At 40.5% G+C, this 13828-nt stretch overlaps 1 protein-coding gene across 7 annotated transcripts in view; it reads right to left on the bottom strand.

Annotated features, from left to right (window-relative positions):
• The window catches only part of lrp8 (low density lipoprotein receptor-related protein 8, apolipoprotein e receptor), a 145164-nt gene that overhangs the window by 99960 nt on the left and 31376 nt on the right, over positions 1-13828 (bottom strand). The window lies entirely within an intron of this gene.

Raw genomic sequence — 13828 nt, 5'->3', positions numbered from 1 at the left:
GAATTTGCAACTACAGCTTTACTTAAAATTGTTATGACCAATAATTCATAGTGCCAAAAGGTACCGTATCTTCCCACTGCGTCAGTTTGCTGACATCACAACTCCTTTGTACTCGAACCCAAAGCCTCCTTGCTGTGCCCTTAATAAAGATCGTGTTAGCATGTAAACAGTTTTATATCAATTCTAAGCACTTGTGCTGTAGCACTGAACATGCTTTTAGCTGCTTGTTTGGGATGCTTGTAGTTCCCATCAAGTTTGAATACATGTACACAAGTTGCTTCGGTCAAAGGTGTCTGCCAAATGAATGTGAAATAATGTGTCATCATAAGTACCAGTGCAATTTAGTCTAAGCACATGAGCCTTTTAATATGTGACTTTTAAAAGCCCTGTGAAATCTCTGATAATCTTGTAAACAAGTTACATCCAGCATTTAAAGCTTTTTAGAGCCAAATGACGCAGCTTACGGAAAATGGCACAAACATCAAAAACTAACACGTTGAAAGCCAAATTCATATAAAACCTGTGAAACCTAAATGAGACAACCTCTCACACGGCCTCCAAAGCTGCTGGTAATTACACAAAGACTATCCTCTGTCAAATGGCCTGGAGGGCGCGGGGGAGTTTACCAGGTCAGAGGGAACAGCAGGGCATAGCTTGGTATGGCACCACAACATGATATTCTGCAGAAGCAACAGGAGGCGTCTGGCACCACGCAGACAACGTCTACACCAACCTCTACAGAAGCCAAGACAGTAGCAATACTGTCACAAAGTGCAAACACCTCCAGGGGCTGAAAGGATCTGAACAGGAACACAATGTTTCTCTTCTTTTCTTTTGATCCATTATATAAATGATGCACCCGGAAGAATATAATTTAAAATGAGCCAGAAGAAGAATTAGATACATCAAAACCGGGGACTTTAATGATTTTACATATGCTTATTGCAATACTAGTTTTTATTCTGGGAAAAAGTAATGGGTTTTTACTTTTAGAAAACAATTCTGCCCTCTAACAAGCAGACTGCATGGCCCTGAAGTCAGATAGTAAGAAAAATACCAAACTGTCTCCAAATGTTAGTCAGTAATTGATCAAGTCTTGGAAGTCCTTCAATTCACAGTCATCTGACATCACTATAAACTCTTCAAGGCTGACAGTTGGCCTTTTGATGTCAAAACATGCCCTTGGCAAATATGGGGGTATATGGGGAACATTGATAAATTATCAGAATTTTTTTTTTTTCCAAGCACTTTCATCCTCCTCAGAAAACACAACCAAGGTGAGAATGATACACTCAAAAGATATTTGCTGATTCTCTGATGTGATGTTCAATTCGTTGATATTTGGCTTCAAAAGAATTTCTTCTCTTAACAAAACCAGTGCTTTTACGGTTTCATATCCAACACAATCATTTAGAACATTTCAATACAAAATGCCAAGTAAACACTCCCCTTAACATTGTTATACTCATAGTTAACAATAGAGGAAAAACAAGCAATTACAAAAAAATCACCGGTCAAAATCAGTGCAGTTTAAGAAACAAAGAAACAATGCATGCCAGTCATCCTATGATTTCTTTTAGGTTATTTTTTGAAAGAAAGAAGAAGAATCAATCACACAGCAGAAACAATGGAGCTCAATATCTGGTCGGCTACTGTCAGATGGATGAAAATTTCATGAACCCTCAGCTCAAAGAGAACATTTTCTCAGGGGGGGAGAGATTTGGTCTCTCATGAATCTGTTCTGCCTAGAAACCCATCATGGGGACCAAAGGCTGTCCTGCTGTAAAACTCATGCAAACAAAGCCTTTTTTTTTATTGTGCTAAACACATCCTACAACTGCTTAGCTCAAACCATCCTCTTTAACTGCTTAATATCGCCATCTCATTAGAGCATACAGTGTTTCCTCTACCAGCGACAGGAAGTTTACGAAGCTCAGCTCTATCGATCTGTCTCGGCGATGGTTAGATGTGGCTGTGCAGAGAAGAGGCAAAGTGGAAGAGCAGCGAGGCATTCACTCAGAGTGAGATGTGGCTTTCTTTCTCACCCCAGTAATGTTAGCAAAGAAATCTCATTTCACAGCTCACTGCCATGTTTGCAAAGTCCCATGAGTGAAGGCAGATCCCGAACAAAGCTTTGGTGCCAAGTTAAACCAGTCTGGGTCCAGGACATCTACACAAGATATGAGACAGTTAACAAAAGGGTAACCTGACGGACAGGGGTCAGGGCGAGGGCTGCTGGACAAACACTGACAGCATCTTATTCTTTGGTTGCTAATGGCTTATTGATTGAAGTGGCGATGCAACCAGCTCACCTTTGTTAAAACTGTCCCCTTCCACGTGGGTGAAGCAAAGTGAGATCAGATCACTCACTTTGAGAAGCAGTTGGTTTTTGTCTGGGTTTGTATGGATTTATTTCAAAGAAAAAATAAACATTCTCTCACATTTTAGGCCTATCTTGACTAGAGATACATTGATTGATCTGAGGATATCGGAAATGGCTGGTTCTCCGCGTGATCGGCCTTGACTGGTCACTGGCCAATCACTCTGGGACACTCAAGTCTGTCCCGGCCAGATTTAGAGGTACGACAGTTCACACACAGACCAAAAGCGTAGCATGTGCAGCATATAGCATCTTCTGTGCACCTCGAGCGAGACGCGCACTTGTGTCTGTACCAGCTGCATGTTGACTCGTGCACTGGGAGTGTCTCATGTACAAAAAGCACACAGAGGAGCCTGCATAAACATCTTGGAGAAGGGGATCTACATCCAAAACTCAGACAAACAGTACACAATGAGAGAATTACTGGGGGAAAACTGCAAACTACAACGTAAAGCTAGAAAATGTAAAGCTTTGTTTTAGTTTTATTATAATTTTATTTACAAAAATGTCTGTGTATGACGGCAATTACAGTTCTTATAAAGGAAAATCAGAAATCGGCCAAGAAAATTGCAATTGATGAATCTCTAATTTTGACTATTGTAATAAACAGACATAGTGATATATATGCTGGCTGCTTGTCCACAAATATTCTGTAAACCTCCCAATACATTATTTTTTACCTCAGTAACAGTCATGGAAATGACTCTTTCTACATTTATATGCACCATATAACTCAAACTAACTTAAACCCTTGAGTTTCATCTCATTATAATCTAAATCCATGTTATAATGAGACACAGTATGCTCCTCAACCAGCTCAGCAGCAGTTATATTCTGCAGTAATACCCTTCCTCTGTGGTGATTTAATAGCTACTGTTAAGTGTCCCGTCCTTGGTTGTTCTGTGCACTCCGTTTGCCTGTATAGTGAGATTAGTGTGAGCTCACCAGTGGAGAAATCACTCTGGTGAAGTGCCTTGGCAGTAGACTAAGCTGTGCCAATATCCATGACTGAATGAGGCTGAATCTCACATTTATCTCACATGTCTGAGCGTTGGCCAGGATACAATTCCAGCCATTTTATATGATGGTGACATATAATAAAAGAGTAAGAATTTTCTACCAAAACCTGAACAGTAGAAGAAGTTTGTCTTAATCACAAACAGTATTTGGTTTAACAGCTGCTCACATTCTCATCTTTGTATCATCTGCATATACGGTTTGTGTGGGAAAGAAAGTACAAGGGGCAAAAATCTTAGCATGGAAAGCCACAGGAGCAGCAGAAAGTAAGCGCACCATGCCTTTATCTAACATGAACCACATATCGACATGAAGTAGCATCACCTGGGTGTGCACACCAACACACATCCTTGTTTTTGTCACTGAACGGGTCTTTACCACCAACTTGCATTCATTTCCTGGAGATTTATCCTAGCCTTAAGCACAACAGTGCTTGTCTAACCTAACCTTAAACCAAGTCATCACCCTGAAGTTCAATTATTTATATAGTGGCATCGGGTCCCCAAGAGGAAGGAGTGCCGCCAGTGTGAGTGTGTAAACAGGTGTTGGTCCCCCACAGCGCGAGTGATACCAGGCACACATGCACATTTTAACTTGTTTTGGCCAGTTACAATGGGATTCCTGAAGGGCTCAATTTGCACAGTGACTGAAGCCAGGAACTAGACTCAGGAGTCCCATCTGTGTGTGAGCAGATTTACAGAGAAGAGAGGTTATTAGGGAGCATGACTCTGTGTGTGTGTGTGTGTGTGTGTGTGTGTGTGTGTGTGTGTGTGTGTGTGTGCACCAAACACACTTACAGAACAATTGGTGAGATGGTGAGGAATTTGCGTGACGATGTGAATTGGACACCGTAGTCTATCTGCTCCCAGTGAGTGAGCAGACGAGCAAAACCTTTTCTTTCTGCTCCCATGTGGCGATGTTGTGCTCCTCTCCATCTTTCACCATATAATATGCATCGTTCTGATAGCTATCTCCATCTAGGCTACAGAGACCATCAGTGATATGAAAGACAATTTCAACCATATTTACAACTGGCACCACAATCCAACTGCATCTTTTTCTAGGCAGCAATGCAAAAACACAAAACTGAGCAGTATGTGCCAAGTTAGTAGGTACACTCAGATGTACCTACTGTAGATGTGGTTCCTCAGTATCCTATAATCCAATATTTCATGAATGAATGGCTGAGAGTGGTAGTTCTTATTGGCAGACACGGTTTAACATGCACACCTGCCATGAAAGCATGGCCACTGCTTACAGAGGAAAGAAATGGTGACAATTTCCCCAAATTCCAAAGGCCTCATTATCACTACAATCTACAGTAGCAGATAGAAAACACATTTCATCTGTACTGCTCTTCACCAGTATTAGATACACCAAAGAGGCTTTGAGAAAATTACCTTTCTCAAACTTCATAAGCCACATAGCAATAAAGGTGTACTGTAAATCAAATTTTAAAGGGCTCTTTCTAAAAGATGACCATAGTTGCCTCTACCTGCACTTGCCAGCACTGAAGGAATCAAAAAGCAATTTCAGATCAGTCAGTGAGACACATCACTCCTCTGTAACTGGGTATGACCAAACTTTATCAAAGTCTGGGGAACTTTTTCTGAAGTGCCTCTGAGATCTTTACAGAACAATATATTTTCAATTAAAAGTTCAGTAAAAAAAAAATAAAGTTATTGTAAAAAAAAAAAAAAAATCTTCTATTTGCATTATTTCTGCACTACAACACATACATAGTTTGTCTGCTGTGTTTGAAATTAATAATCCATAATCAGTTTGCAAGGAATGCAATTTCAAACCTGCAGCTTTCCCCTGAAACTTCGGTTAAAGTAAAAGATTAATGTCACAAAGCATCTCGGTCGTCACAAATTCCTGGTTAGAAGAGTCCCGTTCTTCCTTCCAATCCCTCATTCACATCTCATCCATTCCTACACAGACTGTAATCCCTCTGTCCAATTATCTTAGAGGTGAAGAGATTATAGGTGTAATACAATCCCTCTTCCATTCTTCTGACAAGTAACATCAGGATAATTCCTCTGTTATTCCCCTTAATGCAACATTTTGATGGATCTTAAGCCTGACGGTGTTCTGGACATGACTGGAGGTCCTGGTTTGATACAGGACTGATTTCTGGTTTTGCACATGTGCAGCTGACATGTAATACTGTCCCAAAAACACATGCACATGATACACAGGGAAATGTACACTGTTACATAAAATACATGCTTATACAAAAAGATGTCATCATACCAAAATTTAAAAACATGTCATATCTCATTGCATTCACAAAAATGGTGTTGTGACACTGCAGCCAGTGGCAATGGCAGATTAAGGTCAGGACAGCTGTGTGACAATTCTAAAAATGTGTGCGTATAGGCAGTCGTTAATAGGCTACAACGTCCCTCAGGACTAGTTGGAATCATCATTATCGTCATCTCTCTTCTAATAAAAACACAACCTGGAATAGATTCTGAGAAAGTAACGTACAATAGTCTTGACTTCCATTGCATACCTACATCAGGCCCTTACTCATTAGCTTGTTTTCTGATCTAGTCAGCATTTAATCACCTGCTCATCTTGCACGACAGTAAAACAATCAAACACAACATTTCTAATATAACAGCAATGCTTTTTTTTTATACATCTGTACAAGAATGAGGAAGGTTGAAAGAAGAAGAGATGAAGTAGACGGTGAGCCAGCTGCAGGGAGACACTCTCTCTTTGCAAAAAGCATACATAAGAAGCTTTTTGCTGTGGCTGTAGTTGGACATACACACATATACACTGACACTGATCTCTGCTAATGGGCATCATAACGCCAAGGCAAGGTTATGGCCGTTCTCTGCCCCACCATCAGCCTCCTGGGCATACAGAGTTCAAAGGCTTCTCTGCTCGTCGATACCAACAACTCGCAGTGTGATAGTGCCATGATAAAAAGTCCATGATGCAATACTGCAATTTTCTGTATGATTTTCTTTCTTTATTAAAATAAAAGTAGCCAGCCATGACCTAAGCACGTGCAAAAAAATGGCATGAACAGTCACTGGCACTGATTGACTGTATAATTGCCAAACAAACAATGCAGCAGTCAGTAGCAGTCCTTTAGGAAATAAAATAAAATAGTATAGTACTGCAGCTGCTGAACATTTTAAACAAAACACCTTAGGCAGGTACAACTTTCTCTGTTTGGTGGCTGTGGTGACCAGTGGTTGGGTTTTCAGTACTGGACCAGTGGAAGTGGGTATCACACCAACCACCAAAGGCAGTAGTGGTAGTAGAAATGCTGCCACACAACGAATCTAAAAGTTAAAGATGGAGCATCCACCATGTCAGTTTAAAATAATGTGGCCTGAACACAGTTAGACTAATAAAATGATCATATGTAATACCCTGTTAGATACTATAACAGTAATATAGTACATAAAATACAAATATCATTCCAACACTATCCACAGCTCTTCTGTTTTGATTCCCTCTCATGTGCAGTGTTTCAGACAGCAGTTATAATCTTTGATGACTCACCATGCACCAACCTGCCAAGCACCAAGAGGCAGATGGGCATAGTTAATGATCAGCTGGTGAACATAGTGGAGCATTTAGCAGCTCAAGAGTCAGATATTTCTCTCAGGAGTTTGTGGGCACCAACATGGCTGTGTTCTATACTCACTCCCCTTTTAGATCCAGTTGAAAGCTAATGTTGCTCAGTGTCTGACGGATTTGTAAATAAGCCACTGTCGTCTTAAGCTGGTCCCCCATAACAAGCTTAAAAAGCCCCCAAAAGACAAAGCAATAAATGAAAGTTTAAAGGAAATACTACACCATTTACAACATTTTAAAAAGTTCTATTTGTAATGTAATCCTAGGTTCATTGCTTGTGTGGGGTGTTGCTTCTTTTGCACTAAGAAAGTCAGGCAACAACTACAATTTGCAGAAGCACACACAATTTTAGCAAAAGGAGAAGATGGATTTTTTTTCCAACATTAGATTTTAGTGACAAATTAAAAGCTCGGGTTTCTTTGTAGATTCTTCATTACTGAAAAACATTGTAAGCTGTTTATAAGGGATGATTTTCTGGGGTATTTCATCATGAGAAAATCTGATTTAAGAACAGCTTTGCTACTATGTTTCTGCCCCTGATTCCTAAAATTTGCAGACTGATGTCTTCTTTTCCACTTGTTTGTAGAGTGTGTTCAGATGCATGTGCAGTAAACATGTAAAGCATTTTCTTTATGCAACGTTCTGGATATTCATGTCTTTATTCCTAGCCTACCAGTCTCTCTCAGTTCATTAATAATGTTAATGTGGTGTTGTTTAAACAATCTAGTGGGGGGGGGGCAGCCGGTATACTCATCTCTCTCACAGGTAGAAATGAACAAAGACAACATTATATGGCAGGGAAATGGATGAGACGTCAGCGAGCTTTATGGGTGGGTGAAGAAATAAGCAGCGACTGCGACACATGCTCTCGGTTTATAGGTGTCTCATGGGACAGGGGAGAAGAAGATACAAGAAAAGGAAAGGAAAAAAGATGAGGTGGGGGAAGAGATGTGCTTATATATACAGTGCAGAAGAAAGGAGATGATGGTGGGGTAACAGAGGCAGGTGGTATATTGCAGGTATCCCAGCAAAACCAATTTGTATTGTATCAAGATCAGTTGGTGACAATGTCTGCTCATTTCCCTTCTGCCAGATTTCCACTGTACACCTTACTGCCTCCCCTCCTCCTCTACAAATCCCTGAATGGAGAACAAAAGATGAGGAGATGGCTCTGATCTCCTATCCTCCGATTTCGTTGGCAAGATTACATCTAATATCAGGGAAACATGCCAGACCCGGGAAGCAAGAATAGCTTTACCAAGGTCTGAAACAAAAATGCTTTACCAGAAATAAATGAGGGCAACTGTAAATGTACCAAGAACAAAGGCAAGCTTCCATCCACGCTCACATAAAGGAATAAAAGTAGGATAACATGCACACAGGGAGGAACACATCCATAGAGCTTTGTCATAGAATGTGGTCAGTAAGACATGAAACTTGAATGGAAATTAGGTCATGGCATCAGCTAGTATTAATAGGACACACACACACACACACACACACACACACACACAAAAAAAATGAATAAAAACATGAAAATGAAGACGAGACCAGTCGGGGTCTGGCACAGCAGAAACATACAAAGAATAATGTACACTACCAGTCAAAAGGTGTGTCCAAACTTTGGTGCAGTATATATGCAAAAAAAAATACACAAACTATTCACAATTACATGATAATAAAAAGTTCTGTCCATCATACGCACACAGCAACATTTACAGGTCAAAAGTATAAGTTTAATTCAAATGTGGTTCAACATAGATTTGTAAAAAAAGTTAAAATAAACAAACACATACAAATACTAAATCTACACACACACGACTCCAAACAATGTGCACGCACACTGTCCCTGCATATGCAAATGAGCGTTCTCTCAGTGCTTTACTTCTGCCGAAGGGCACTTTACTTTACTCTAGTGGAAATGAAAGTGCATAAACACACTCCTCATTAAAACACAGGGGGGTGTCTGGTACAAAATTCTAACGTTATTCAGAGGGAGAGTGCTCAAGGCATGGCGCAAATCTTTCCCATATGCTAATTCAACATCATTATATGTCATCAATAATGCATTTACCTGGAGTTGATATTACAATGAACTTCTGTGTATAGTAGAGATGAATAATGCATATACATGATGGGCTGCTGTGGCGACGACATACTGTACACTGTACAATGACAGAGTTACACTTTCATAAAACACAACAAACTGTTCACTATTTTCTTCTTTGTTGTTTCCTTAAACTGTAATGTTTCCACAGAATGACACACACACACACACACACACACACACTATGTGTAATGACACAAATCTCCACAGACAAACGTAGTTTGCCACAGGGACGCTACAAGGAAAAGTGCACACGTAAACAGGGCTTCAGGAATAGTAATTCGCATGACAAAATGGTTCTCATTTATGTATTTACAGTTATTATTAAGGATGTCTATATACACAGTTCATCTTGACAGACTGCACGCAGCAATAATAACGAGATCACAATGTGTGTTGAGGTATTCAGTCATCCCAGGTAACAAGCTACAATGTCTGGGCTACAACTAAAAATAACTGTCATTGGTTCATCTATAACAAGCTCAAGGTGACATCACTGAATGTCAGACAAACACTTTAACAAAAGTGGCAGATTCTCACAACTGGGAAGCTGGAACTCGGAAATGTTTGGGAAATTTTGCTTCAAAACGGACTCAGAATAACTGATTTACCAGAAAGAGCTGCAAATGCTTTTTTCCGCAACTGACTAATACACAAACTATTTTACGTTTTAAGATTTACAAAAATTGAGTTACTATTTCTGACATATTCTGTATAGATACTGTATGGACGGTCCTGGCTTCTCCAGTTCATATGTTGAAGTGTCCTTGGGCAAAACAGTGAGCCCCAAGTTGCTCCTGGCGGCTGCGCCATCAGCGTGTGAGTGTGTGAGTGCAAATGGGTGAATGGAAAAAAAGTGTAAAGGCACTTTGAGTGTGCTTCACTGCATAGAAGTGCTATACAAGTATAAGACCATTCACCACTTACATGGTAGCTAGGACTTACTGTAATACTGCAAAACATTAAACCAGGGTTGAGAGAGGCCATGATATCCTACATATTTAGGACAGCCTCTGCTTTTTCAGGTAGAGCACTATTCGAATGTTTTTGTTACAGGCGATCATTAAATACTCCTTTGAAGCTTCTTGGTTGATCCTAAAGCTATAATCTCTTTACTTCAAGACATTAAGAACAGAAAGCAGCATCTTTCAAGGCCAATTCCAAATGTATAAATCAGTACTGTGGAGCTTTAAGTTGCTTTTAAGGTGCAAAAGTCCTTTTTAATCAGCTAAATTCCAAAGATGGTATTTTAAGCAATGTCTTCCTTCCAGATCTGTCAGTTGGTGGAGCTTATACTTTTTCTCTTCCTCTAAAAATAACAAGCTCTAATCACTCTGCCAAGTACAAAGTCGAAGGTCACAACAAAGGCTCTTTGCAGCTATTCCCTGACATTTTGTAGCTAAATTGAGAATTACACTTCCTCCTATATTTCTCTGAACTAGCTTGGCATACTTTGATCTTTTCAGGAATCACACCACCACCCACACTCATTTTCAAAGTGTGCAAGATGCAGATTCTGGGTGAAGTACAAGTTAGTAAATGAAACAGTTTCAACAAATCAGTGTAATTACCACTGTTATTCTGAATGGTGATGGCCACAGAGCCCTGATATTCAACCAAAACTTCTTACTTAGGGACAGAAGAAAGGAAAGGCTGGATCGGCCATGAAATTTAATTTCTTCTAAGTGAAGGAGAAAGTCTTTCTGTGCTTTGTGCCAACTAGGTTGTGTACAGTATGTAGTGACCGGGTCGTGTTTAAAAACTCCCACTGGCTTTGAAAGTGGAAAAACACTGTGCATGCAGTGGGTGGATGTGAAGGGGACCGTCGCTCATATACACAAAAATGCCCAAACTCACACAAAAGCATGTGGAGGCACTGAGTGACAAACATGTATCCACATACAAAAACTCTGAAGTCTGAGCAATGGGACACAAACATGCACACTTCTAAAAGAGGACAACAGGTGTGCTGAGAGATGTCAGCACATACTGTCCAGACGTTCACCCTTTGTGCTACAGTGTGTGGTTGCAGCAGGGCAGGGAGGTCTTTGTGTTTTATTTGCCACATTCATTTCTCCATCCCTGGCAAACTAGTATTGGGGTCATTGGCTTCATAAACTTTCATTCCCAGCTAAAAAGGAGGAAGGAGGAGGAGAGAGAGAAGTGAAAAATAGAGAGAAAGAATATAATGAGAGCAAGAAAGACATTCACAGGAGAGAGAACGGAGGAAACCTTCCACCGTTCTGTTTGCCAGAGTCATTGTGTTGTGCCCATTGACCAGAAGGACTACCCACCACTTCAGCTGCTCTTGCACTGTTTACAGATCCAGGTCTTACAAGGCCTGGGAAAAGCCACCAACAAGCCACCAAGAATTTTTAGTAGAAGTAGATGAAAGTCTGTTCCAGAAAACGCCAGCTACAAAAATAAAACATTAATAAAAATCAAGTTAATTTTTGCACAGAGTGGTGGGTTTCACAGTTGACAAGGCTTTGTAGCATTTTAGGTGAGGAAGGAATAAGGCAGTACATCCTTAGGGATGGAACTGTAGCATATGAACAAGGCAGGACGAGGACTGAGAATTCAGCTCAAAAGCCTGGAAGATTCAAATTGAAGCCTGAGGTAGTGCTCCCAAAAAAGGTGTCATCACTAAGAGAATAATGAAGCAAGAAAGCCATGAGTCAACACTGTCACCAGAAGAGGGAATCGGGTTGAGCTGTATGTGGGCGGAAGAAGGAATAATAATTTCATCAGCTCCCACTCATGAGGAAAAGACAGAAAAGGCTGAGATGTCAGGAGTCCACACTGGCTGCACCACAGGGCTAACAGCTTGTCCTGGTGTGGAGCGGTGTGGTGCATTTAGTGCCACGTTTTGCTGCCAAAGGGTCACATGAACATATATCCCTAATGAAATGAAGAAACCCCCAATAAGTAAGTTCAACACCAATGCAAAGTTTGGGTGGATTTGAGTGAACATCTGACTATAAACCCAACCTGTCTGAGCAGCAACAATTAACCAATTAGTTGACTGACAGAAAATTGTTCTGCAGAAATGCTAAACATTTAAAAGCTTCAGCCTCTTCAATTTAAGACTTGGCTGTATTTCATTGTCCTAACATTACAGTATAGTTAAGATCTTTTGGTTTTGACTGTTGGTCAATAATTACATACTTACATGTTCTACGAACCAGTTAATGAAGAAAACAATCAGCAGATCAGCAGCAAATCCAAAGATTGAGAACCAGGGGCGTTAATGAAGAAAACAATCAGCAGATCATCAGCAAATACAAAGTTTGAGAACCAGGGGGCTCAACACAAGTCTCTGTTTCCCACATTCCAGGGCTGGGTGATATAGCATATGAATTCAGTTCATTCAAATCTTTGTTTTTTAATGATATGACAAGTACCTAAATTGCATGCTTAAGATTTGTGCGTCATTAACGTAAGCCGTCACTGTTTCCTTGGAGATGTCGGCACATGTGAGCTTTGCCAGTCAAATAGCTTGTGTAATGGTGACCACAGCAGCTGAAGACAACTAAATAGTTCCATAGAAAGTTAGTTTGTATTACTTCAGTGAGAGCAAACCTTCAGTTAGCCAAAAAAAAAAGAAGAAACACCTGGGTATCAAGATTCTGCAGTACCAGAGCCAAGGGATTTGTCGCTCAGTCCTTCCCACCCAGCAAACACTATTAGGCATGGACTGTCACTGTGTCTGGACTATGACTAAAGCAGCTTCGGCATGGCCACACAGCAGGAGAAAAATATGCTAATTTGTTAACACGGTTTCTCAGTGAATAAATGAATCCATGCATGGATGAGGGCCGACTGACACCCTGAATATCATCACATCAGACAGCATGGGCTAAGTGACAACCTAATGTTAGAAAATCCAGACACTGTTGGGTGTGTGCACTACGAGAGACTGAAAGGCTAGCCTAGGTGCATTGTTCATCATTATTACTGCCACATCTCGTCCAGCTCCAACTCAGAGTGACAGCTCTCTTTAACACGTTTCTAAAGAGCTATTCTTCCAAGGTGGTAAAGTGCAGACACCCAGTAAATGCTGCTATTAAGCAGCCAGGAGCATTTTTGTTAAATATATGAACACACTGATACTGTATTACTCCCCAAATATTCACAGCCTGCTGGTGAAAAGGTAGATACTAGCAAATGAGGCCACTTTATAGTCACTGAAAACATGTATCTGTAACGCACTATGTACATCCATGCACATAACCAACATGTACAGTGGGTACGGAAAGTATTCAGACCCCCTTAAATTTTTCACTCTTTGTTATATTGCAGCCATGTGCTAAAATCATTTAAGTCCATTTTTTCCCTCATTAATGTACACACAGCACCCCATATTGACAGAAAAACACAGAATTTTTGACATTTTTGCAGATTTATTAAAAAAGAAAAACTGAAATATCACATGGTCATAAGTATTCAGACCCTTTGCTCAGTATTTAGTAGAAGCAGCCTTTTGAGCTAATACAGCCATGAGTCTTTTTGGGAATGATGCAACAAGTTTTTCACACCTGCATTTGGGGATCCTCTGCCATTCCTCCTTGCAGATCCTCTCCAGTGCTGTCAGGTTGGATGGTAAACGTTGGTGGACAGCCATTTTCAGGTCTCTCCAGAGATGCTCAATGGGGTTTAAGTCAGGGCTCTGGCTGGGCCATTCAAGAACAGTCACAGAGTTGTTGTAAAGCCACTCCTTC

The sequence above is a fragment of the Monopterus albus genome, unplaced genomic scaffold, assembly GCF_001952655.1.
Source record: "Monopterus albus unplaced genomic scaffold, M_albus_1.0 scaffold58.1, whole genome shotgun sequence".
NCBI lineage: Eukaryota > Metazoa > Chordata > Actinopteri > Synbranchiformes > Synbranchidae > Monopterus > Monopterus albus.
Note: the sequence above shows the minus strand (reverse complement) of the source record. Positions and strands in the feature narration are given on the sequence as shown.